The sequence below is a fragment of the Theobroma cacao genome, chromosome 8 (assembly GCF_000208745.1).
Source record: "Theobroma cacao cultivar B97-61/B2 chromosome 8, Criollo_cocoa_genome_V2, whole genome shotgun sequence".
NCBI classification, from domain to species: domain Eukaryota; kingdom Viridiplantae; phylum Streptophyta; class Magnoliopsida; order Malvales; family Malvaceae; genus Theobroma; species Theobroma cacao.
The window spans coordinates 7,491,129-7,514,332 of record NC_030857.1 but is presented as its reverse complement, the minus strand read 5'-3'; the positions used below and the strand labels follow the sequence as shown (position 1 = coordinate 7,514,332).

Genomic DNA, 23,204 nt, shown 5'->3' with positions numbered 1-23,204 from the left:
TGTATACAATTTCAACCCCAAGAGTATACAAATTTAGAAACTAATCTAAGAAAAGTACATATAGCCATTCAACTCAAACATCTGCATTTTATTTTTTTATTACATTCTGTAATATCTCGTACTTCAATATGGTGACTAATAAAGATTATCGAATGCCAATTGAGGTTAAGTATAACGTTTAAAAGTAATGAAAAGTGAAAGGAATAGTTTGAGATAAAATATTTCGCACACAAAGAAATAATAATAAAATAATAATATTTTATTTGAGAAAGAATTTACGAGCTAAAAGGTGATTCGGAAGTGAATTAAGGTATAATAAGGTATTTTGGGTACCAAGGAGACAAGAGGAAATTTTTGAAATAAAATAATATTTTATTAATAAAATAATATTAAAATGTTAACATTTTATTCAGTGTCAAAATTTTCCATGAAGGAGGATTATTGGTCAATCTAAGTGGGGGAGAAGAAGAATGAGAAAAATTTCAGAGAAAAATGACGTTAATGGGGCCGCGTGTCTTTCTTAAGTAAAGATAGCGCGGGTAAATAAATATTTTAAATATTATGAGGACACCGCGTTGGAGTACAAACTTTATGCTTTTTTTGTACATGTGTAGAAGAAGATAATAGAAGGAAATTGGAGTTAAATGAGTGTTGGAAAGACTAAATTAAAGAGAGAAGAAACTTGGAGGGCAAAACGATAATTTTATACAATGTTTGGTCAAAGCTTCCAAAGGAAGCTTTGACTCTCATCTTTATCAGCCAAACCATCCTTATCCTCCCAACAAGGTATTTTCTCCTTCATTCTTGAAGCTTCCAGCGCCATCTTCTCATTCTCCCCCATGGAAAGTTAATTTTCTTCCATTTTCTTTCCTTGTTTCCTTTTCATTTCCTTTCTCTTCTTACTTATTCCTTCTCCCAACTCCTTGTGCACCAAAGTTATAACTTCTAACCCCAATTTTCAGCACATCTAAACCCTAGGAGAAGAAGAAGGAAAAAGAGAGAAAGGAAGAAAAAAGATTGGTTTTGTAATTCAAGCAAGTTAAGGTAAGGATTTTTGTGTTTTAAGTTCATGGTTGGTTAAATCCTTGGAAAAATAATAAGTGAATCATTTTGTGGCAGCTATGGTGGCCATGGGTGTAAGGGAATTATGAATTTTGTTGGGTGAAATCCAAGCTAAAACCAAGTGGTAAGCTTCATGCTATAATTTGAAGCCTATGATTGGTTTACTATGGTGAGAATGATTGTGTGCAATATGTAGTGTTATTGTGGTGTCATGGGTATGATTAGAAGGTAATTATATTAATTGGAAGTTTGGAAAAGAAATGAATTGTGTAAATATATGTGTTGTTAGGAAAAGCTTAAAAGGTTATGGATGTTGGTGCGTATGAATGGATATCGATGTTATGCTTGGTGGCAATATGTAAATGAGAATAGTGATCCATGTAAACTTAGAAAGTGTTTGATGGAAGTAAATTTGTAGTTGCTTCCATATGTTAGCTAATTGTTAGGGAAATGATAGTTAAACTTGATAAATATCCTTAGACAAGGTTAATATATGTGATAAAGTTATCAATAAGTTACCGGTATCTATAATCTAAAGAATTACGCAAGTAAAGGATAAAGGCAACTTTGGTAAAAATGTGTCAAGATATAAGTTAGTTGAATAAGGATTCATGATGGAAGGAAAAAGAGGAGTAAGAATGATGTACACTAAAGGTATTACATTTGTATGGTTGCTAGGAAGTGCAAAGGTAAAGTTAGAGTACTGTGGCATGTGTCGGGGGAAATAACGAGCGACCGGGGAGTAGGAATAGCTAGATACACCTCCGAACTAATAGCGATGTAATATCCCATTATCGTAAGGTGAGTGAACTTGCATTGAAAATATTTTGGGAAATCTATTGATATTTGGACAAAGCGTGTGAATGATTTTTATTTGATTTTTCCTTAAAGATTATGCATGGGAACAAGCCTTTATTAAAACGTTTTATGTTGTGAGTGTGCAATATGATGAATCCTTGTGCGTTATATGATGCTGATATAAATATATATATATATATGTTGCGTATTGATAATTAATATTTTGTAATAAATATAACTGTGCGTGTGCGCGATGTGGGGGATGCACATGCCGGTGATGACGAGGTGCGAAAATGTGAATGATGAGATTACCCATGTGCGCGATGTGAGGGGAGCACATGATGGCATTAGTTGTGTGCAATGTGGGGGTACATACGATGATGATGATATATGCCATGTGCGCAATGTGGGGGTGCATACGATGATGATGATATATACCATGCGCGCAATGTGGGGGGAGCACATGATGGCATTAGTTGTGCGTGATGTAGGGGTGCACACGATGATGATGATATATGCCATGTGCGCGATGTGGGGGGAAGCACATGATGGCATTAGTTGTGCGCGATGTGGGGGTGCACACAATGACTCTGGCTATGTGCGGTGTGGAGTGCACATGAGCTGGATGAGGTGGTGGTTGTATACATGCTTGTATATATATATATATATGCCATAGATATGTTTTTATATGCTATAGAAAAGGGTATGAAAATAATGTGTGATTGCATTGAATCTTGAGAAAACTTGATTATTGTTAATGTGTTCAATTTAATATACAATGTGGCATGAGTGGATCTTCCTTGTGGTAGTGAAAACCCCTTAGATTTTATTTGGCTAGAATTTCTCTCCAGCGAGAATCAATCTATTATACTTGACTTGCTTGAATTCTACTAAAGTTTTCACTCTTCAATTTTTTGTGGTTCATGGATCCTTCATCATCGAGTCATTAAACAACCAAGGGTTTGAATGAGGGGTTTTTAACAATAATTAAACTAAATTATATTGTTTTTGAACTTAAGTGCATCATGATTTCTAAACTTCCCTTATCGTTTCTTGTTCCCTTCCTATGTTCACTCACTGAGTTTGTACTCACGTTTTTAAACTTCATGTTTTAGGTTTCTTGAGTTAAAGGTGATTGGATCTCAGGATAAGGTGCTCCTCTCTATCCATTGCTCAATAGGTTTACCATGACATTAGATGTTAGCAATCGTACCCAGAGTCACTCCGCTGACAATTAAAGTCCAATTATGTGTATATGAATACTTGATGTGAAATGTTAAGATTCATTTGTTAATATATATATATATATATATATATATATATATATATATATATATATATATAATGGTTGATGATGCCATTATGAATGCTTGATTAGGTTTTGTGAGTTGTTCTTAAGGGAACTATATTCGAACACTACGAATTTTAGATTTTAAAGAAACATGGATTAATGTATAAGATTCTATAAATAGGCTTGCTTGAGCTTAGTAGGTTGAGCTCATTGAGCTTTTGCGCCGGTCATAGCCCAAAAATTGGGTTGTGACACATTTATTCTAAAAATATCTCATTAGAAATATTCAAAATAATTAATTAAATGTACATAAAAATAAATAAATATTAAACATGCATTAAAAATTCAAAAAAATAGTACAATATGTAACGTTGGGCAAGTAGAGATGAACTACCCACAAATATTTCAAAAATTATGGGCCTAATGGGCCCCACACGCCTCACACTTCATGCTTGAAAGTGGGCTTTGTTGCCCAATAGATTTTTTTTATTTCCTCAACTTTTAATTGGATCAAATTTGACCCAATTGGGTCAAATTCGACCCATTTGTGTCTTTATCCTTATTTTTATCTAATTCTTAGCTTTTGAAGTATTTTGATGAAATTGACCCTTCTAAATCTTAATTAAGACTTTGTTCTATAATGCCCATGTATTAAAACTCATCAAATTACTACAAAACCAAGATCAATTAATTAAGAAAATTAATTTAGAAAACCCATTCTTAGCCCGTTTTAAGTTTTTGTCAAAATTGATCACAATACGCTTATATTTTATGTAATTAAACTTAGATATCAACTTTATAACATATGTAAGTTGATTTTAAGAGTCCAATTTAAATTAAAACATATAGAATAGAAGTGATTAAGCAAGGATTAGATTTTAGGTTTTATGTTTAAACCTAAAACTTATTATCTAATTCCCATCTCTACGGTACGAGTTAAGAGAAGAGTTTTATACAAAATTAATTCATGTATTGTGAGGAATAAAAGCCTTAACCTTATGATTAGGAACAATAACTGGAAAATAAATTTCCAACAGTCAAAAATAAGTATACACCAACATACAATTTTACAAAATAAATTCATTAAATTCTTAAATTTTGTTGGATTCTAATTTCACACAAGTTGCTTTGATACCACATGTAAGTTGAATCCCTAGATCCATGTGTGAATATTAGAAGAACAAATGCATCAACTATTTATTGCGTATCTGTTTGACTAATAGAGGCAGTCATTGTTCATAGTGAAAAAACAGAGAATCCTAATTAAGGCTAGATCTTCCTCTTCGCACTTCTCTATTATTTGTGACGACTCTCAATGGGTAGATATTGTTAGATTAGAAGGGAAGAGGGGACTTAGCCATATATATATAATAAACAAAACCCTAATACAAGCTTCCCCATTAAAGGTGTACTAGGCCAAGGCGTACACAACTGCCAAACAATAGTAACCCAATTAGACGTGCAAAGCCCATCATTAACCAATCACTTTAATATTAATTGGACTCTCATGTTTCATCTTACAATGGGACTAAACTAACAGTTTGTTTTATTAAATCAAAATTACCAATTAATAGTAGCTCACATAATAGAAAATTCTAACAATGGATACCATCGTGATTTGCTGAGCTGTTGTAGTTTCTTGGTTTTCTTTTTGGGTGGCCTTTTCCTATGAGGCTTTTCTGTTTTGCGCATTTGCTGGATGGGAGGTAGGGAGTTTTCTGGTTGCTAAGTGAATTTTTTTCCTTGATGTCTCTTTTGTAAAGCTGCAAAGTTTTAAGAGTAGCATACATGCCTAAAATTCTTTTATTAATTTCTAGTTTTTGGATTTTAGTCGATGATTAAAGTAGCATGAACCAATTCCATCAATTAAAATGGATGGTTGTATGCAAGGGTGGAAGTTAGTTAATTTTTGTTGGGGGGATACAGACGAAGAGGAATAAAGGTTAAAAATTTTTAAAATTAATACATTGCATTTAAATAACAATCAAGAGATTTATAATAAAAAATAAGTTTATATAATATATAAATAAAAAAGAATAAGAAAGAAAAACATAAAAAAATTTATCTTCGATAATATTTTTTAGATTCATAAAATATAAATAGTTAAATACCATATATTGAATTTCACATAATAGTTAAATAATATAAATAGAAAGAAGAAGATGAAAGAAATTTTATCTTATCCAAGTTCACAACATCATAAATCTCTTTTTTAAAGAAAAAAATGTGTTTCATTAGTTAATTACAAAAATGAGAGAAAAGTAAAATAAAAAACCAAAAAGAGACGAGAAAGAGAAAAAGAGAGGGAGAAAGAGGTGTGAATAAACTTAAATTAGGGTAACACTGATTAGAGTTTGTAGGATTATTTTATTATTTAATATGTATATTACTTATTAAATAAAACAATTATTTTAAAGAGCATTAAAAACATATAATAAATAAAATATTTCAAAATTTTTGGGGGCACCACAGTGCCACCCTCCGCCCCTGGTTGTATGAATAAATGTGGTCATGTTAGCAACTTTTTTCAAATAATTTATGAACTTTTTGTTTTTGTAAACAATTAAAAAAGAAATGAAAACAATCTTTTATCAAATGACTTTATGAGCAATTAATACTGTAGATAGAAACGAATATCTGAACAGTAATTTAAAACAAAAATTTGGTGCACATAAATCTTCCTGGAGGAGTTATAATCAGCGGCCACCATGAAATGGTGGTGAGATTATTATTTGCCCAGCAGTTGTGGAGCCTCTACCAGTTACGTTGCCACTGCCAAATGCATTTGAATGTACAGCTATCAAGTTCTCTCAGTTTCTTCAGAACCCAAATCAACTTTAACCCAAGGATGCTTTTCCACGACTCTCAACCCTTCTAATTCCGTTGCTACTTCCTTCATGGTAGGCCTTTCCTCACCTCTAACACTTAAGCACCTTTTTGCTAGCTCAGCAACTTGCTGAATCTGTTGAATGTTCCCCTCATTCGCGATGCGACCATCAAGAATTTCAAGCAACTGGTCTTCTTTCATTGAAGAAACAAAGACCATAGCAAGATTTCTTTCCTTTTCAGGCCGATCAAAAGCAAGAGCTTGCTTACCTGTAAGTAGCTCAACAAGAACAACCCCAAAGCTGTAAACATCACCTTTCTCTGTTAGTTGACTACTGTGGAAGTATTCTGGGTCCAAATATCCTAACGTCCCTTGCACCAAAGTGGTTAACTGCGTTTGATCCAATGGGACGAGCCTTGAAGCTCCAAAATCTGAAACTTTTGCTGTGTAACTGTTGTCTAACAATATGTTTGTAGTCTTCACATCCCTGTGAATTATAGGCATAGACGTCGCAGAGTGCGAGTATACAAGTGCTCCTGCAGTTTCTGCAGCTACTTTCAACCTCAATTCCCATACAAAGTGAGGATGCTGGGAGTTCATCGTGAAGATGGTCTGAAAGAGTCCCATTGGTAATGAATTCATAAACTAGTAGAGGCACCTCAGTCTCTAAACAACAGCCTAATAGCTTAACCACATTCCTGTGGTTGATTTGTGTCAGCACAAGCACCTCATTGATAAATTGTTCTATTTGGCTCTGGTCACAAATTTTAGATTTCTTAATGGCTACTACTTTGTTGCCTGGAAATAGTCCTTTGTAGACTGTTCCGTAACCACCTTGGCCGAGGACTCTGCTTTCATGGTAATTCTTGGTGGCTTTCTTTAGCTCTTCTGCAGTATAGATTCTGGCAGTTTCAATTGATCCTTTATGTTTACACAGTTGTTGCTGTAACATAACGCCGCCATTTTGCTCAAAGAACTTCTCTTTCAATTTGATAAGCTTTCTTTTCTGCACTCCCCAATATATCCAACACCCTCCCACAATTAGCACCAAGAGGCTTATAGTGACACCTGCACAGAAAATTATCACATTTAGAAACAGTCCAAAACGTTCTTAAGGATTCTGACCTAATAATGAATTCTTAAAGATTCCAGGATAATAATATACTAACTAATACTAATTATATGATACAGAATAAAGAATATAAAGTTTCTAAAACCAAAATTAATGAATATTCGTTGTACTGCATAAATACGACTAAGACAGCCGGGGCTTCTGAGCCAATTTTCAATTTGCTCAATGCAGGAATTATGAATTTAGTTAAGCCTGTGGATTGAGGAGGCGACCAAGCTGCAGTGGACCAAAAAACGTTTTCTACTCATTGAAATTTTTTTTTTTAAATCTCGTCCAGATAAATATCTCTAAAGTTTAGGTGCATGCCTCAACAGATTAAAATGTTAAGAGGTAGGCATCGTTGACAACCTTGACTTCTAGGACCTGTCGTAATCAAAATAATTAATTGAATCTCTACTCTACCGAACCATCACACATATTCAAATTAAATAAAAGGTGTAGGAATAAGTAAAAAAAAAGTAGTATGATATTCCGACTCTTCTTAAACCTCCACAGCGGTGACAATCATGTTAATCATTCTTCTACTCCAAGCCAACAAGCTATAACATAATTTCAATGCTAAAGTGATGCAAAATTGCTATCATAATTTCAATACTAATGTGATTCTTACCATTGGTGTCAGTTTCAAGAAATTAGAATTATGTTGAACTGGTTAACAATAAAAATTCTAAAACAGAATACTCAATCAATGGAGTAATCGATCTCTTTTCATCGCCTGTATTGGCTTTACGATGGCAACCTGTCCCGTTTCTCATTCCATCCCCTTCGAACCCTTCTGGACAAGAGCAAAAAACACTTCCAGGCGAGTTGTGGCATGCCTCGCTGCAGGGATTTGAAGTTCTGCATTCATCAATATCTGCGAAAAAATGGAGCCTCCCGTCACAATGAATACCAACTTCCAATCGATATCATATAAAAAGAACAAGGTTTTCTTTTCTTTTTTCATTTTAAGTAATGCATAAACGTTTGAAGAAACAGCATACTACAATATATTGGTACCTTGACAGCCATCAAAAAGGTAAGCGTTTCCTTGAAAACCTGTCTTGCATCTGCAGCGGTACCCAGGTCCATTGCATTCGCTATCTGCTGCCTGGCATGCATATGTAGTCAGATTATTTTGAGCTTCTTGGCATGTTACATTTCCTACTGCCCAGTCAAGCACGACAGGCATATCGTCTTTGTTTCGCAAATCAATAAGATCTGCAGTGGAGAAGTTATAAAACCCCTCTTCAACCAAAAAGGCAAAACTGCACGGGTTGAAGCTGCTAACTGTGGTGTGATTCTCCAAGCTGCCAACGGCAGCACCAAAATTCCTCATTCCTTTTGGGATCATAGTTTGGCAACAGCCTATGCCTGCACAAGACCCGTTTGCTACATTGTCAATCTGGTCACAAAGAGACAGGCATCCAGTTGTAAAGTTTTGTCCTCGTGTTCCAGCAATGGCTGCAAAAGTATCACAACCAACAACAGTGAACCTGTTACGGGTATTTGAAATGGGGAATTTTGTCAAAACGAGCCGAGAAGATCTGTCCTCAACTATGAGGCCTGACGCATTATAACATTGGCGGGCTATAGAGGAAGAGACTCGCAATTCGCCATCTAGAGAAATGTTCAGGACTGGGGCAGATGCATTGCCTTGTCCTAAAAATGGTTTTGGAGGGCTGAAAGTGGTGTTACAGGTGATCAGAAATGATTCATCGAGGAAACATCCATCGCTTATTCCGAAAGGGTAAGGAATCTCAAGGGAACCGCAACGATCTGTGCACCCTGGGTTGGTTTGTGAGGCCACTTCTGCTGCAAAAACTACCAATCCAAACAATATGACATTCTGCAAAACTAATCGATGCAAAGCCATTGTTTTCATTCTATAGTTATCAATCATGGGAAAGAAAGCCATTTTGTGATTTCGAAACCTTTCACCGGGCTCCTTTTATAAATCCAATACACGTTAAGTCTTTTAGTTTTTTCTTATGAAGCCGTATTTTTTATTTTCCACTTTTGTTTAATTCTTTTAGATTCCTTTTAGTTCATTCCCTTGACCAGGCCGCCAGGGTGAATAAGTAAATAAAGTAAAAGCCACATCAAAAAATAATAATAATAAGATTGATGAGGGTTGAAGCTAAAATTATTCCTTACTAGCCCACCACAGTCACCTGTTTTGGCTCCAATTAATGGAAAGTTCAAGCAAGATTCAGGTCATGAAACTTCATCCCCAAAAGATAGAGCATCAAGTGGAGTTGAAAACATACCTCCACTCAGAGGGTAGTTGAGGATGTGGTGGGGTTTGAGACTTCTAAGGATGCAGTTGAGTTAATAACAACTAAGGATGTTTTAAGGTTTGATACTTCCAAGGACGACACAGCTGAGCTAAGAGCAGTTGATGGTGTGCAATCAAGTCCTGCAAAGGATGTGGAGGAACTGAAACCTGCAAAAGGCATGGTGGAATTAAAGTCGGGTGATGATTTTGAGGAGTTATAGTCAAAGCTAAGTTTTATGGATTCAAAGCTTAAAGAGGCTGAGCGTAGCATCATGAAGCTGACAGAAGAGAGAAGCATAGCTACGCGAGAGAAGGACAAGCTTAAGGTGTTGGGATAAGCCTTGCAGCTAATTAAGATTGGTTAAGGCTTTATTTCAATCATGCAACAGTATCATTCATGTTGAATGATTAGAGGTTTTCCTTCATCAATAAGACATCAATTATAATGAGTTATAAGTCTAATTGGATGAAGTCCATGAGATTAATATGCCTTGCAAGGAAACTGTAATGGGTTGCAGTTATGAGATTCCTATGCATTAAAGCATAATCTCAAAATGTTCTTGGTCAATGTATCATTGAGACTGGACATCAATGATGTTTAGAGACTGGTATATTCTATGTTCCTTACTTTGGAAGTAAGCAATCGATCTCATAGATTGAAGTATAGAGATACTTGGAGTTAGAATATAGGTGCTTGCCTGGGAGAGCAAGTTCACTGAACATGACCCGCCATGAGAAGTGCATTTGGTAATACACTCTAGTGTCTATGCAAAAACTTCTCATGTGTTAGTCGTGTAAATACTCCCTAGACTTGAGACACCAGGTTATCTTATATGTGGAGTGCTATACTTTGATTTCATCCTTACGGGTGCCTAACCAAGGATGCTAAAGCAGGATGCTTTTGGGTATAGTATGAAGCATGTGAAGGCAAATGAGTGGTCAAGATAGGAATCATCACCTCAAGTGTTTTAGAGGACATATCGTATCAGTTCTTGGTTAACATTAGCTTATTGAAGTCCTTGGCCAAGGCGACATGGAGATTATGAAAAAGGTTTCATAACTCTCTATAAAGCTAATACTATAATTGCAGGAACAAATATGAAGATAAAAAAGAGTAGACATTGTACCAAACTCTTATCATCTCCGGGATATATGATGAGGGAATGAATTATACTGATAGACTATACATTGAAAGGTTGTCAAAGAACCCTTTGACTATCCAAACAATTGGGTGGCCATGATGCACTGCTAGATGCCAATCTTGGTCTATGGAATTGATTATAGATTAATTGATTGAAATTTATATTAATCAATTAAGTCATTAATCAATTCCATTGTCAACATGTTGGGAACCTAATGGGTCACACACAATGATTGCATTTGAATTAAATTGGGAGAGTGATGATTTAGGTTAGACTTAAATCACATGCTAGGTAATTAACTTCTACAAACTTAATTAAAAGAGTTTAATTAAGTTTTAGGCATAATTATAGATAGTTATAATTATAAGGCCTTGATTGCAAAATATAAAAGAAATTAGTTTTGATTTTAATTTCAATGACTTAATTAAAAGAGTTTAATTAAGTAATGGGCCCAATATTATAATGTGTTATAATATTGAAGGCTTAATTGCAAAATTGAAGTTATTTAACCTAATTATATAAGTCACCTTTTAACTATTTTTCATATGAAAGTTTTTCACAATTGAAGAAAACGTAGTTTTTGTCAGAAAAAGAGAAACGTTTTCTTTCTTTGCCACCACTCCCTTTGTGTGAAAGAGAAAATTGCTTATGAAGTAATTTTCGAGAAAGGTTTAGCTAAGATTGGGAAAAAGAAGAAAAGGACAATTGTTGTCCTCNTCGAGAAAGATTCAGCTAAGATTGTGAAAAGGAAGAAAAGGATAATTGTTGTCCTATTTGCTAGCACAAAGTGTAGTTAAAAACTCCTTCCTTTGTTGAAGGTTCAAGTACAATCGTGTGTACTATCATTGGAGGCCAAACACTTGATTGGCTAGGATTTTTGCTCCTTGTGGTGTTCACGGGATTGCTTCGGAAAGTGCCATCATGATTATGAAATTACATGGCAAGGTAACTTTCTAAATAATAATTTATTTTGTGCTCTTATGTGTTAAATACCACCAAGGTGATCAATGGGTGGAGGCATGTTTTGTTGTTTAATTATAAAGGTTTTAATTTTCTTTTCGCTGCATATTTTGAGCATGCCATCCATAGCCAAACCCATCATAAGGGTGAACTAGAATTGTTGAAAAGGAAGTCTGATGTCAGAACAATTCAGGTGGGATTTCCCTTCCTCTATTGTTGTATGGTGGCTCTCATCAGCCTGACCGTTGGATACTTTAGCCATCTCTATGAGGGAATTTCTTCACATGAAACTGGATTTCTCAGGGAGAGAGAACAAATGAGTTATATTGTGATTATTGTTTATGGAGGATCCTATTATCTTGTTTAATATGAAGTTTTAATGCCAAAAGTATAGCCATTTTGTATGTTGTATGCAAGTAGCAGCCTTTCCTTGTTTTGTAAGTAAATTGAACAAATCTTATGTACGAGAATAAAGTTAGCAATTGGGAGTTGATTGTATAGGAGTCTATGTCTTGCATAGAACAACTAAATTTAATGAGAAATAATAATAATAATAATAAGATGACTTGAACCTTGATGAATTTGACTTTTCAAACATCTCTGTTTTGGTTCTGTTCCTTTCTCCCTTGTTTGTTATGGAACAAATGGCTTCAAGGTAGAAGGACCAACAACCACTAGTGGCTCAAGTGAAACATCTTGATAGGTTTGCTTTGCCTTTTATATACTCATTAAGACGCTAGAACTAAGTCCCATTACCACTCTTTTTAATTAAGTGAAACATCTTTTGCCATGTTGTTATCTAAGGACTAATTGTTTGTGTCAATTCCATTGTCTTGATCAAAAATTAAATTGTACTGTTGGTTTTAGAACCAGGCTTTTTTTTTTTTGGAGGTGGTTAAGTTAAGCAAAAAAAATTAAAGATACTTGCTAGGCAGACGACTGGCCTTGTTGCCATCCTCATCATGGAAAATTTTGAGTGAAAATAGTGAAGAACTTAGGTTGCTGAAGTCTGAAAAGGCTGGCTTCAATATAATATGCATATATAGTACTTGCATTTACCTCGTGTCATTTCATATGTAGCACATTCCTGACAATTATTAGATTATAAAATTTAAGAGGCGCGTTATCTCTATGTCCATTTCAAGTAAGCAAGTCTTATCAGCTGCATTATGAGAATCCTTATGGCACAAGTTTTTCAACTGATGATGAAGAGTAACTAGAAGTAGCAGCCAGTAACTAAGATTGCCAACACAGGCAATGCAATGTTATATAACTGAGACCAACATCTAGGTTCGTCTAGCATGTAGATTCTTGCCAAATATAAAGTCAAATTTTAGTTACAAGTTAAAATATTTGAACTTTCTAGTTTCTTTATCTCACCTTTCCCAAGGCAGGTGTATTTCTTCTGTTTTCTGTTTTCAAACCTTCATGGTCTGAAAGAAATGGACTGACATCTTCCAAACCAATGAAAGGAAACAAGCTTGCCAACATTTCTAACAAGAATGCTTTTACATCTTCCAATTCAGAAATCAAACCTTGAGAATCAAATTTTACTAGCTCATTTTGATGAATGTTGTCTTTCTTACTGGTTGAAGATTGTTTTCTATCTAAAGCTTCATTGTTGGGCTTTAGTCCTTGAGTCTTTGGGAATACAGCATCAGTTAACCATTCTATATAGTTCTCAACAGAATGGTAAGGCTGAGAGAATGAATAGGACTTTAGCTGAGATAGAAAGATGCTTGTTGTATCAAATGAATATGCCAAGGGCATTTTAGGTAAAAGTTGTAAACACGGCTAACTATCTGCTAAATAGAGCTTATACTAGGGTCTTGGATAGTAAAACACCTTTATGAAATGTGGTTTAATCATAAACCAAAAGTGTTTCATTTTAGAACCTTTGGAAGCATCTGCTATGCTATGGTTTCAGATGCTAGGAGGTATAAATTTGATCCAAAGTCTGTTTCAGTAGTATTGGTTGGCTATAGTGAAGTTTCAAAAGGCTACAGGTTATATGATCCTAAATTGAAGAAGATTTTTGTAAGTAGGGATGTGGTATTTGGTAAGAGGCAAAGTTGGAATTAGTTTAATAAGGGTGTCGGACAACTTGATTTCACTAATATAGCTGATGTAGAGGCACAACATATTGCAGCTAATGATGTTTTTGACCTTGAGAATGAGTGTTAAGCTGTTAGAGGTACAAAGAGCTTAATAGATATTTACAGCAAATGCAATGTAGCATTAGTTAAAGTAGCAACCTTCAATCAAGCTCAGCTAGAAGATCACTGGAAATCAGCAATGGATGATGAAATGGAGATGATATCTAAGAATGGGACTTGAATTCTTGTTGACAGACCAGCTGACAAAACCATCATAAGAGTCAAGTGGGTTTATAGAACCAAACTTAATCATGATGGTTCTATAAACAAGTATAAGGCTCATTTAGTGGTTAAAAAGTGTGCTCAAGTTTATGGGGTTGACTACATGGAAACATTTTCTCTAGTAGCCAGACATGACACAATTAGGATGCTTGCTGCTTTGTCATCTAGGGAGGGATGGAAAATTTATCATTTGGATGTCAAATCCCCTTTCCTTAATGGCATTCTTACTGAAGACATCTATACTGAGCAGCTTGAGGGCTATGTGAAGCAAGGGTTAGAAAATAAAGTTTGTAAGCTTATTTAGGCTTTATATGGCTTGACGCAGGCTCCAAGAGCCTAATATACTCGAATTGATAATCATTTTAGAGATCAAGGGTTTCAGAGGAGCAAAAATGAGTCAACAATGTATGTGAAGAGTGGAAATGGCACTGAGCTACTAATTGTGGCACTGTATGTTGATGATCTTCTGATTACTGGTCCTGAATAAAAGTATTCAACTGAGTTTAAAACTCAGATGAAGAAGGTGTTTGAAATGAAAAACTTAGGAGAAATGACTTACTTTCTTGGAATGGAGATCATACAATCAATTGATAAGATTGAGCTATATCAAAGGAAATATGCTAAAGAGTTGCTGAATAAGTTTAATATGAGTGAATGTAAAGTTGTAAGCACTTCATTAAGCATTAGTGAAAAGTTTTGCAAAATTGATGGTTCTGCTAAAGCAAATGGGCAGTTGTATAGAAGCATTATTGGTTCTTTGTTATATTTAGCAGCCACTAGACCTGATATCATGTTTGCTACAAATTTGCTATCAAGATTCATGCAAGATCCTACTGAAACTCATTTTATAGCTACAAAGAGGATCTTGAGGTATGTGAGAAGAACTGTGGATTTTGGACTAATGTATTTGAAGCAGGAAAGTAATCAGCTGTTGGGATTTTCAAATAGTGATTGGGCAAGGTCTGTAGATGATTTTAAAAGCACATGAGGTTTTTGTTTTTCTTTTAGAAATGCTGTGTTTGCCTAGAGCTCCAAGAAGCAGCAAGTTGTAGCTCTGTCAACAATTGAGGTAGAATATATTGCTTGTGCAGCTGCTACTAATCATGCTTTATGGTTGAGGAAACTTCTAGATAAGTTGGGATTCAAGCAAGAAATAGGTACTTTGATTAATGTTGATAATTTATTAGCAATAGCAATAGCTAAAAACCCTGTTCCACATGGTAGAACTAAGCATATCAGAGTTAAGTACCATGCTTTGAGAGAGATTGTAAAGAAGGGTGAAATAGAGTTAGCTCATTGTTTAACTAATGATCAATTTGCTGACATTTTCACAAAGGGCTTGGGAAAAGAGAGATTTGAGTATTTGAGTTCCTGTATTGAAGTTCAACAAATTAAGAATTAAGGGGTTGTGTTGAAGATTGATACTTAATTTGTGAAGCAAACTTATTGGAGTCATTGGAGGGAAGTAACAGTTTTGGAGGCTGAAGAAGTTTTTTCAAGGAAAAAAATGTTGTTGTTAGGAACTTAATAAGTTGAGAGTAATACGATGGTTACTTGTGTCGTTTAGCTTGTTTTTAATTTTCAGTTGTTATATGCAATGTTATGTTGTTGTTTTGTTTAAATTGAGTCCCATACACATCTTTTGATGTCATTGTAGTTCGGTAATCATTTTTTGTTTTCAATGCCCAACCGTCATGGATTCTTCTTCTTGTTTTTCTGTTGAAATTGTGCTTTGATTGTAGTGAAGAGTATTTTCTTGATCCAATTTATGAGGAGAGTCTGTAATAGCTGAGTATAAATAAAATTTTTATAAATGGGATCCATGCTTTTTGGATCTAAAATCATGAGCTCAATTTCTTCTCTATTTTCTGCTCAAGCTCTCTAAGCTTCTTCAAGTAACTTCTCAGAAGAAAAATAAATGTTTAGTTGTTATTTTCTTCAAACTGCATTTTGTGAGTCACTTTCAATTATGAGATTATGTGTTTAGCACCATTTAGAGGCTGCAAAAGCAATGAAAGCCTCTCTTATTGCTCTAATTTCAACCACACTAGAATGTCTTCCACCCTTATGGATTTGGAGAAAACCATTTTTATGCATCCATCTTCATTCCTCATAACTAACCCCCCCCCCCCCCCCCGATCCTTGCTTCATCGGTAGCCTTGGGTTGCCTCATCCACATTGAACATCATAACACCACACTGTGGAGTACACCATTCCTTAACTTTTTTGCTTGTCTTGTTTTCCTTCAAACTAACACCCATGGCTTAAAACCTATATGTGTCAAAAATTGAGCCATACTCTTGGGGCCATTTAGCCTTTGCAACTCTTAATTTAACTAGCTCAAAAACTTGATCAGTTTTCCATTCCATAGCTCTAAACACTTTATCATTTCATTAAGCCATATTGACCATATTATAGCATAGAAACCCATTTTCTACATAGATTTGTTTCCCTTTCTAATTTCCATTCCATTCCATGAGTGAAATGCACTAATCCAATCAGCAGGGACAACCCATTCAACCCCCTATTCCTTCCCTCACCACTGCCACACTCTCCATACTTCTTGATAATGAATGAAAAGATGTCGCACAGTCTCTTGATCCACGTTACACAAAACACATGTCGTAGCCTCCCAATTTATCAAGTTTCTTCTAGGAAGCTCATACTTGATAGCCACCTTCTCGTGGAGAACTTGCCAACAAAACACTTCAATCCAATGTGGCACAAGATTGGTCCATATGTTTCTCCAAACATTTCCCTTAAAAGATTCTCTTTTAAGCACCTGTTTACAAAAGGATTTAATCATGTAAAGACCCAAAGCAAACCCTTTCCATGCTACCAAATCTGGCCGCTCCTTGTACAAGTGAAATTCACCAATCATGTGATTAAGTTGCTCCCACTAGTCTTACATCTATCCAATCAATTGTCTTTTCAACTTAACATTCCATGTCCATACATTTCCACTCCATATTCCTTGTTCATTAATGAACCCCTTCTTGTTCTGCGCAAGGGCAAACATACTTAGGAAGAGTTCGTGCAACATAACTTCCCCAACCCATGGGTCAGACCAAAACTTTATCTTACTCCTATCACCCACTATCATTTGAATGTTGGATTGTAACTACTTAAAAAATTCGTTAGTGGGGACAAGGGGTTTGATAATATTATTCCACACATTGAAAGCCTTTCTATCAATGTTTATCTTAGGTAGAAGGTTAGTAGGATTTCCCTTTAGCTTTCCAACTATCATTTTTCTCCACAAACTATTTTATTCACTCCTATACCTCCAAATCCACTTACTAAGTAATGCTTGATTTTTTTGCTCAAGCTTGATAATCCAAAACCCTCAATTTTCCTTGTAATCACTCACTTTGTCCCATCCAATATAGTGCATTTTCTTTTTTTCATTTGTCCCCTCCCCCAAGAACCTCCTCTTAATTTTTTCAAGTTCCTTAACAACTTTTTTGGGATTTGGAAAAATGACATGTAAAAATATGGAGGCTAGTCAAAACTGATCTCAACAACGTCACCCTCCCTTTTATAGAAAAAAACTTTGATTTCCACCCGAACAATCTATTTTTGAACTTTTCTATAATCAGTTTCCAAATGCTCAAGGAGTTATGATTAGCTTTTATGGGTAGGCCAAGATACGTAATTGGTAGCTCTCCCACCCTACATCCAATGCTCTCTACCCCTCTCCTTATCAAGTGATCTGCCACCCTATGCCTATCAGACTACTTTTATGAAAGTTCATTTTTAGTCCGAAAATCACTTTAAATCTCCTCAAAACTCTTTTCACATTTCGAAGGTTCTCAACCATAGGTCTACAAAACACCATAGTGTCGTTAGTACACTATAAATGTGAGATACCTAATCCTTTTCTCCCAATGGGAAACCCTTGACACAACTCCACTTCTTCTGCCTTCAACATCATCTGACTAAAGGCTTTTACTACAATGTTGAATAGAAAAGGTGAACGAGGGCAACCTTGCCTAAGTCTTCGGTTCATCTTAAAAGGTTCGGTTGGCACTCCATTTACAAGGATTGAGGCTTTTGCATTAAAAGCACATCCCATCATCAACTTCATCCATTTCTTCCCAAATCCTATTTTTCCCATAATAAACTCCAAGAAGTTCCAGTTAACACTATCATACGCTTTTTCAAAATCCACTTTAAGTAGGAAACTACCCTCATCCTCTTTTTTCAGCAAGTTTACGATTTCATTTGCTTTGAGAACACTATCCATCAATTGTCTTCCTTTAATAAAAGCAAATTACTACATTTCTATAACTTCTCCAATTTTCAACCTTAACTTGTTAGCTAGGACTTTTGCCACAATCTTATGAATGCTCCCAATGAGGTTAATCAGTCTAAATTCTATTATCACACTTGGATTGGCTACCTTGGGAATAAGTATTATAGAAGAATTGTTTGTCCCTTCCTCTAGTGTACCTATCTCAAAAAAATTCCACATGCAAGCCATCACCTCCTCTTTAATGGTCTTTCATTGACTTTTAAAAAAACGACTCTTTAGTTTTCCAAGTCTAGCGGTTGGGTTCTCGGACCTGCAAGTTATGATAGAAAGATCAAGAAATTTTGATTATTCTTGGGAGACTATTTTTACATATTACTAGAGCTCTCATTGATGTTGAAAAAGAATAACTTACTTTAATCAAGACCAAGAGGTTACTTTTAATATTTTCAAAGGTTTAAAATTTCTTAAAGAATCTAATGAGTGTTTTGCAATGAATGTGATAAATAGTGTCACCAATGAGGTATTTATTAAGAACAATCCCAATGATCCACTTTAGGCTTTTTTGGTTTTTTCTTCTAAAAAGAATAATGATGAATTTATTGAATGCTTGAATTTATTGGATTCTCCATCACGTGTCATGAGATTTAATCCCCAGTTTGAGTCCTTGGACCTTCCAATTGCTTCATCTTCACCACCCAAGCCTTTTATTGACGAACCTTTTATCTTGGAACTCAAGCCATTACCAATGCATTTGAGGTATGTCTTTCTTGGTGACTCATCTATTCTTCTTGTTACTATTTTTTCTTCTTTTACTAATGTGTTGGAAGAAAAGCTCTTACGAATGCTAAAGGAAGTATAAGAAAGAACTAGGATGGACCATTGTAAAGATCGAAGGAATTAGTCTATCTTTATGCATGCACAAAATCATTCTTGAGGACAACCACAAAGCCACCATTAAGTATCAACGTAGACTTAATCTTATTATGAAGGAAGTGGTCAAGAAAGAGATCATTAAGTGGTTGGATGCAGGCATAATGTACCTTGTTTTAGACAGTTTATGGGTGAGTCTAGTTCAATGTGTGTTAAAAAAAGAAAGGATGATTGCAGTTGCTAATGCCAACAATGAGCTTATTCTTACTAGAATAGTGACTGGATGGATGGTGTGCATGGATTATCGAAAGCTCAACAAGGCCACTAGAAAATATCACCTTCTTTTACCATTCATTGATTAGATGCTTGATAGATTCACTAGTAAGAAATTTCATTACTTCTTGGATGGATATTCTGGATATAATCAAATTGCCATACTCTTGAAAATCAAGAGAAAACCATTTTCACATACCCATATGAAATTTTGCTTTTCGAAAGATGCCATTCGATAATTATAATTCCTTTGGTACTTTTCAAAGATGCATGATGGTCATTTTTCTAACATGGTGGAACAATGTTTTAAGGTATTTATGGATGATTTTTCAGTTTTTTGCGATTCTTTTGACAATTGTCCTTTTAATCTTGCTAGAATCTTTAAAAGATGTGAAGAAACAAACTTAGTATTGAATTGGGAAAAATGCCACTTAATGGTGCAAGAAAGTATTGTTCTTGGACATAGAGTTTCTAATAGAGGCATAGAAGTTGACAAAGCTAAGATTATGACAATTGAGAAGCTTCCACCTCCAATATCTGTGAAAGGCATTCGGAGTTTTCTTGGACATGCTGAGTTTTATAGGCTCTTTGTTAAAGGCTTTTCTAAGATCCCCAAGCCAATCTGCAATCTCTTGAAAAAGATGTTACTTTCAAATTTGATGATGCATGCCTTGCTGCATTTTCAGAATTGAAGAAAAGGTTGGCTTCTGCACCTATCATCATAGCCCCAGATTGAAATCTTCCATTTAAACTCAAGTGCAATTAAAATGACTTTGTGGTCGGTGCGGTCTTAGGCCAAAGAAAAAGGAAAATTTTTCATTCAATTGACTATACTAGTAAGACCTTGATAGAGATCCAGATGAACTACACTACCACTAAGAAGAAGGTTTTTGCAATTGTGTTTGCATTTGATAAATTTCAATCCTATCTGATTAGCACTAAGGTGATTGTTTACATTAATTTTTCAGTAATCAAATATTTGATTGACAATAAAGATGCCAAACCATGTTTGATAAGATGGATCTTTCTGCTACAAGAATTTGTTTTAGAGATTAGAAATAAAAAAGGTACAAAAAATCAAGTAGTACACCATTTATCAAGATTGGAGAATGGAACACAAGTTGGTGATTCAACTTTGATCAATGAGACTTTTCATGATGAACAACTGCTACATGTTGTTTAGAAGAAACTACCATGGTATGCTAATTATGTGAACTATATTATAAATAGTGTTTTTCCTTCAGACTTGAATTCTCACCAAAGAAAGAAGTTTCTACATGATGTCAAATATTATCTGTGGGATGAACCCTTCTTGTTTAAGCAATGTACGGATCAAGTTCTTAAAAAGTGCATTCCAAAGGAAGAAGTTGATGTCATACTTCGGCATTACCATTATTCAAACTATGGAGGACACTTTGGAAGAGACAGAATTGCGATAAAAGTGCTACAATCAAATTTTATTGGCTAAAGATGCTCATTATTTTGTTTTAAAATGTGACAAGTGTCAACGAGTGGGCAACATATCAAAGAGACATGAAATTCCTCTCAACAACATCCTTAAACTAAATATCTTTGATGTATGAGGTATTGACTTTATGAGTCTATTTTTACCTTTATACAATAATCAGTATATCTTGGTTGCTATTGATTATGTATCCAAATGGGTTAAAGTTGCAACATTGCCAACAAATGACTCTAATGTGGTCTTAAAATTCTTGAAAAAGAACATCTTCACTCGATTCGACACACCAAGAACAATTGTGAGTGATGAAAGTAGCCATTTTTCCAATAAGTATTTTTGAAACACTACTTGCTAAATATGGAGTCAAACACAAGATTGCAATTGCTTATCATCCACAGACAAGTGGTCAAGCTGAAGTATCCTCAACAAAGAAATCAAAAGAATTTTGGAGAAGATTGTGAAGCCATCCAGAAAAAATTGGTCCAAGAGATTGGATGATGCATTATTGGCTTATAGAACTACTTAAAAAACTTCAATTAAGATGTCTCCTTACAGATTGGTGTTTGGGAAAGCATGCCACATTTTAGTTAAGTTAAAGCATAGTGTATACTAGGCCATCAAGAAACTAAACTTTGATCTCCAAGTGGCTGGTGAGAAATGTCTCTTGCAACTTAATGAGATGGGTGAGTTTTGACTTTAAGCTTATGAAAATGTCAATATTTACAAAGAAAAGACCAAACGATGGCATGACAAGAGGATCATTGAACGCCAAACTAGGCTAGCATGATCTGTTTTATAACTCTCAGTTGAAATTATTTCCAGGTTAGCTTAAGTTTAAGTGGTTGGGACCTTTTGTCATCATAAAAGTATTTTCTCATGGAGTAATGGAAGTAGTTAAAGAGAGTTCGAACAAGAAATTCCAAGTGAATGGACAGCATCTTAAGCACTAATGGGAAGGCGAAATTGATCGTCAAAAATCCTCAATAACTCTTCTCACAGCCAAATGAGCTTAAAAAAGTCAAGTCGATGACTCTAAATCAAGCACTTCACGGGAGGCAACCTAAGCTCTCTAAACCTAATTTTCTTACTTCAAGTTATTTTTCGTTATTAGTTATTTTTATTTTCTAAATTAATGTTTTATTTTATAGGTATTATTTAAGAAATTTCTTCTAAAAAAAAGTGGGCATCAAAACCCCTTCCCAAACAAAAAAGTGGGCACTGCGATGCTTAAGAAGCAGCACTATGGTGCCATTTTGCCCACGCTCCCACTATAAAAGACCTCTTTTAATTTTTGCAACCTTTAACCCCAAAATTTCTTAGGATTTTTCTCTTACTCTTCCACAAACTCTCTTCTTTTCATAAACTTTCACTTGCCCACTCCAAATTTCTTCAACTTCCTGCATCCAAGCTCATCAAAAAATATTCATTCAATCTCCACCAAACCTTCAACAAACACGTTGTCGAAAAATTTCAAGTAAGGTATTTCTGTCTTGTAAAATTTTAAGCAATTTTGAAGAAGTTGGGTTTATTCATGATTGTATTGGTTAGTTGTTAGTTTTGATGAAGTTTTTTCATATTGAGATAATTGTGCTTTAGTTAATCTTGGGTTTGTTGCAATTGTTAAGAATTGTGATTTGGGTGACTTAGGTTAAATTGTGGCTTGATTAATAGGTTAATAAGTTGAGTTATTGATTAAATAGTATTAGTGCTGCAATTTTATTGATAAATTTGAGAGTTTGAGAACAATATAATTGTCATATTCTAGTTGAGTAATTTTAGAGGTTAGGTAGTTGCTACAAAATTTTGCTTTGTTTTGCTTTGCTGTGGTTGTTGTTGAGTAAGGGGTAGCTCGAGTGGTTCATTCGATAGAACCAAGTTTGTGTTTGTGAATGATGTCATTAAACACAATGATTCCTTCATCAACAAAGTTTCAATTTAAGAAAGGGGTTTTGATGTTGCTCTAATATGTCACATAGGGATACAAGACAGGATTAAAGAAGGACAATGGCAGATATTCTGTGTCTAACCATAAGCAACAATCATCCCTGTGGTAAAAGAGTCATACGCCAATGCTTTCGAACATATTAATGGTACAGCTTTTGTGTGAGGTAGACAGGTACCCTTTGATAGCCACGCCATCAATGATTTCTACGAGACTCTTGACATCGAAGATGTGGGTTATAGGCAATATGTGAAAGAGCATCAAGATTGGAATGAGATAATCTCAGTACTTTGTGAAGAGGATGCACAGTGGAAGATGTCGAAGGATGAATCGGTATCTTTCAAAGCTAGTACTATGAAAAGGGATATAAAAGTGTGTTTGTACTTTGTAGCGTCAAAGATGTTTCCTTCCACACACGTCAATGATGTTAAAAGGGAAAAAACAGTACTGATCTATGCCATTGTCACCGATAGATCCATAACCATTGGCCACCTCATATTCAATGCCATATTGCACACGACTCGTACCAATTGAGAAGGTTTATGGTTCCTATCT

General features: G+C 34.9%; 1 long non-coding RNA gene and 2 pseudogenes across 1 annotated transcript; 2 read left to right on the top strand and 1 right to left on the bottom strand.

Moving 5' to 3' along the window:
- LOC108663138 lies at positions 772 to 3,114 on the top strand. The gene is made up of 3 exons (XR_001929146.1): positions 772 to 1,044; positions 1,120 to 1,186; positions 2,976 to 3,114. It is a non-coding gene; the product is annotated as an uncharacterized LOC108663138 (long non-coding RNA).
- On the bottom strand, positions 5,848 to 8,965 carry LOC18592451 (annotated as a pseudogene).
- On the top strand, positions 8,991 to 11,836 carry LOC18592450 (annotated as a pseudogene).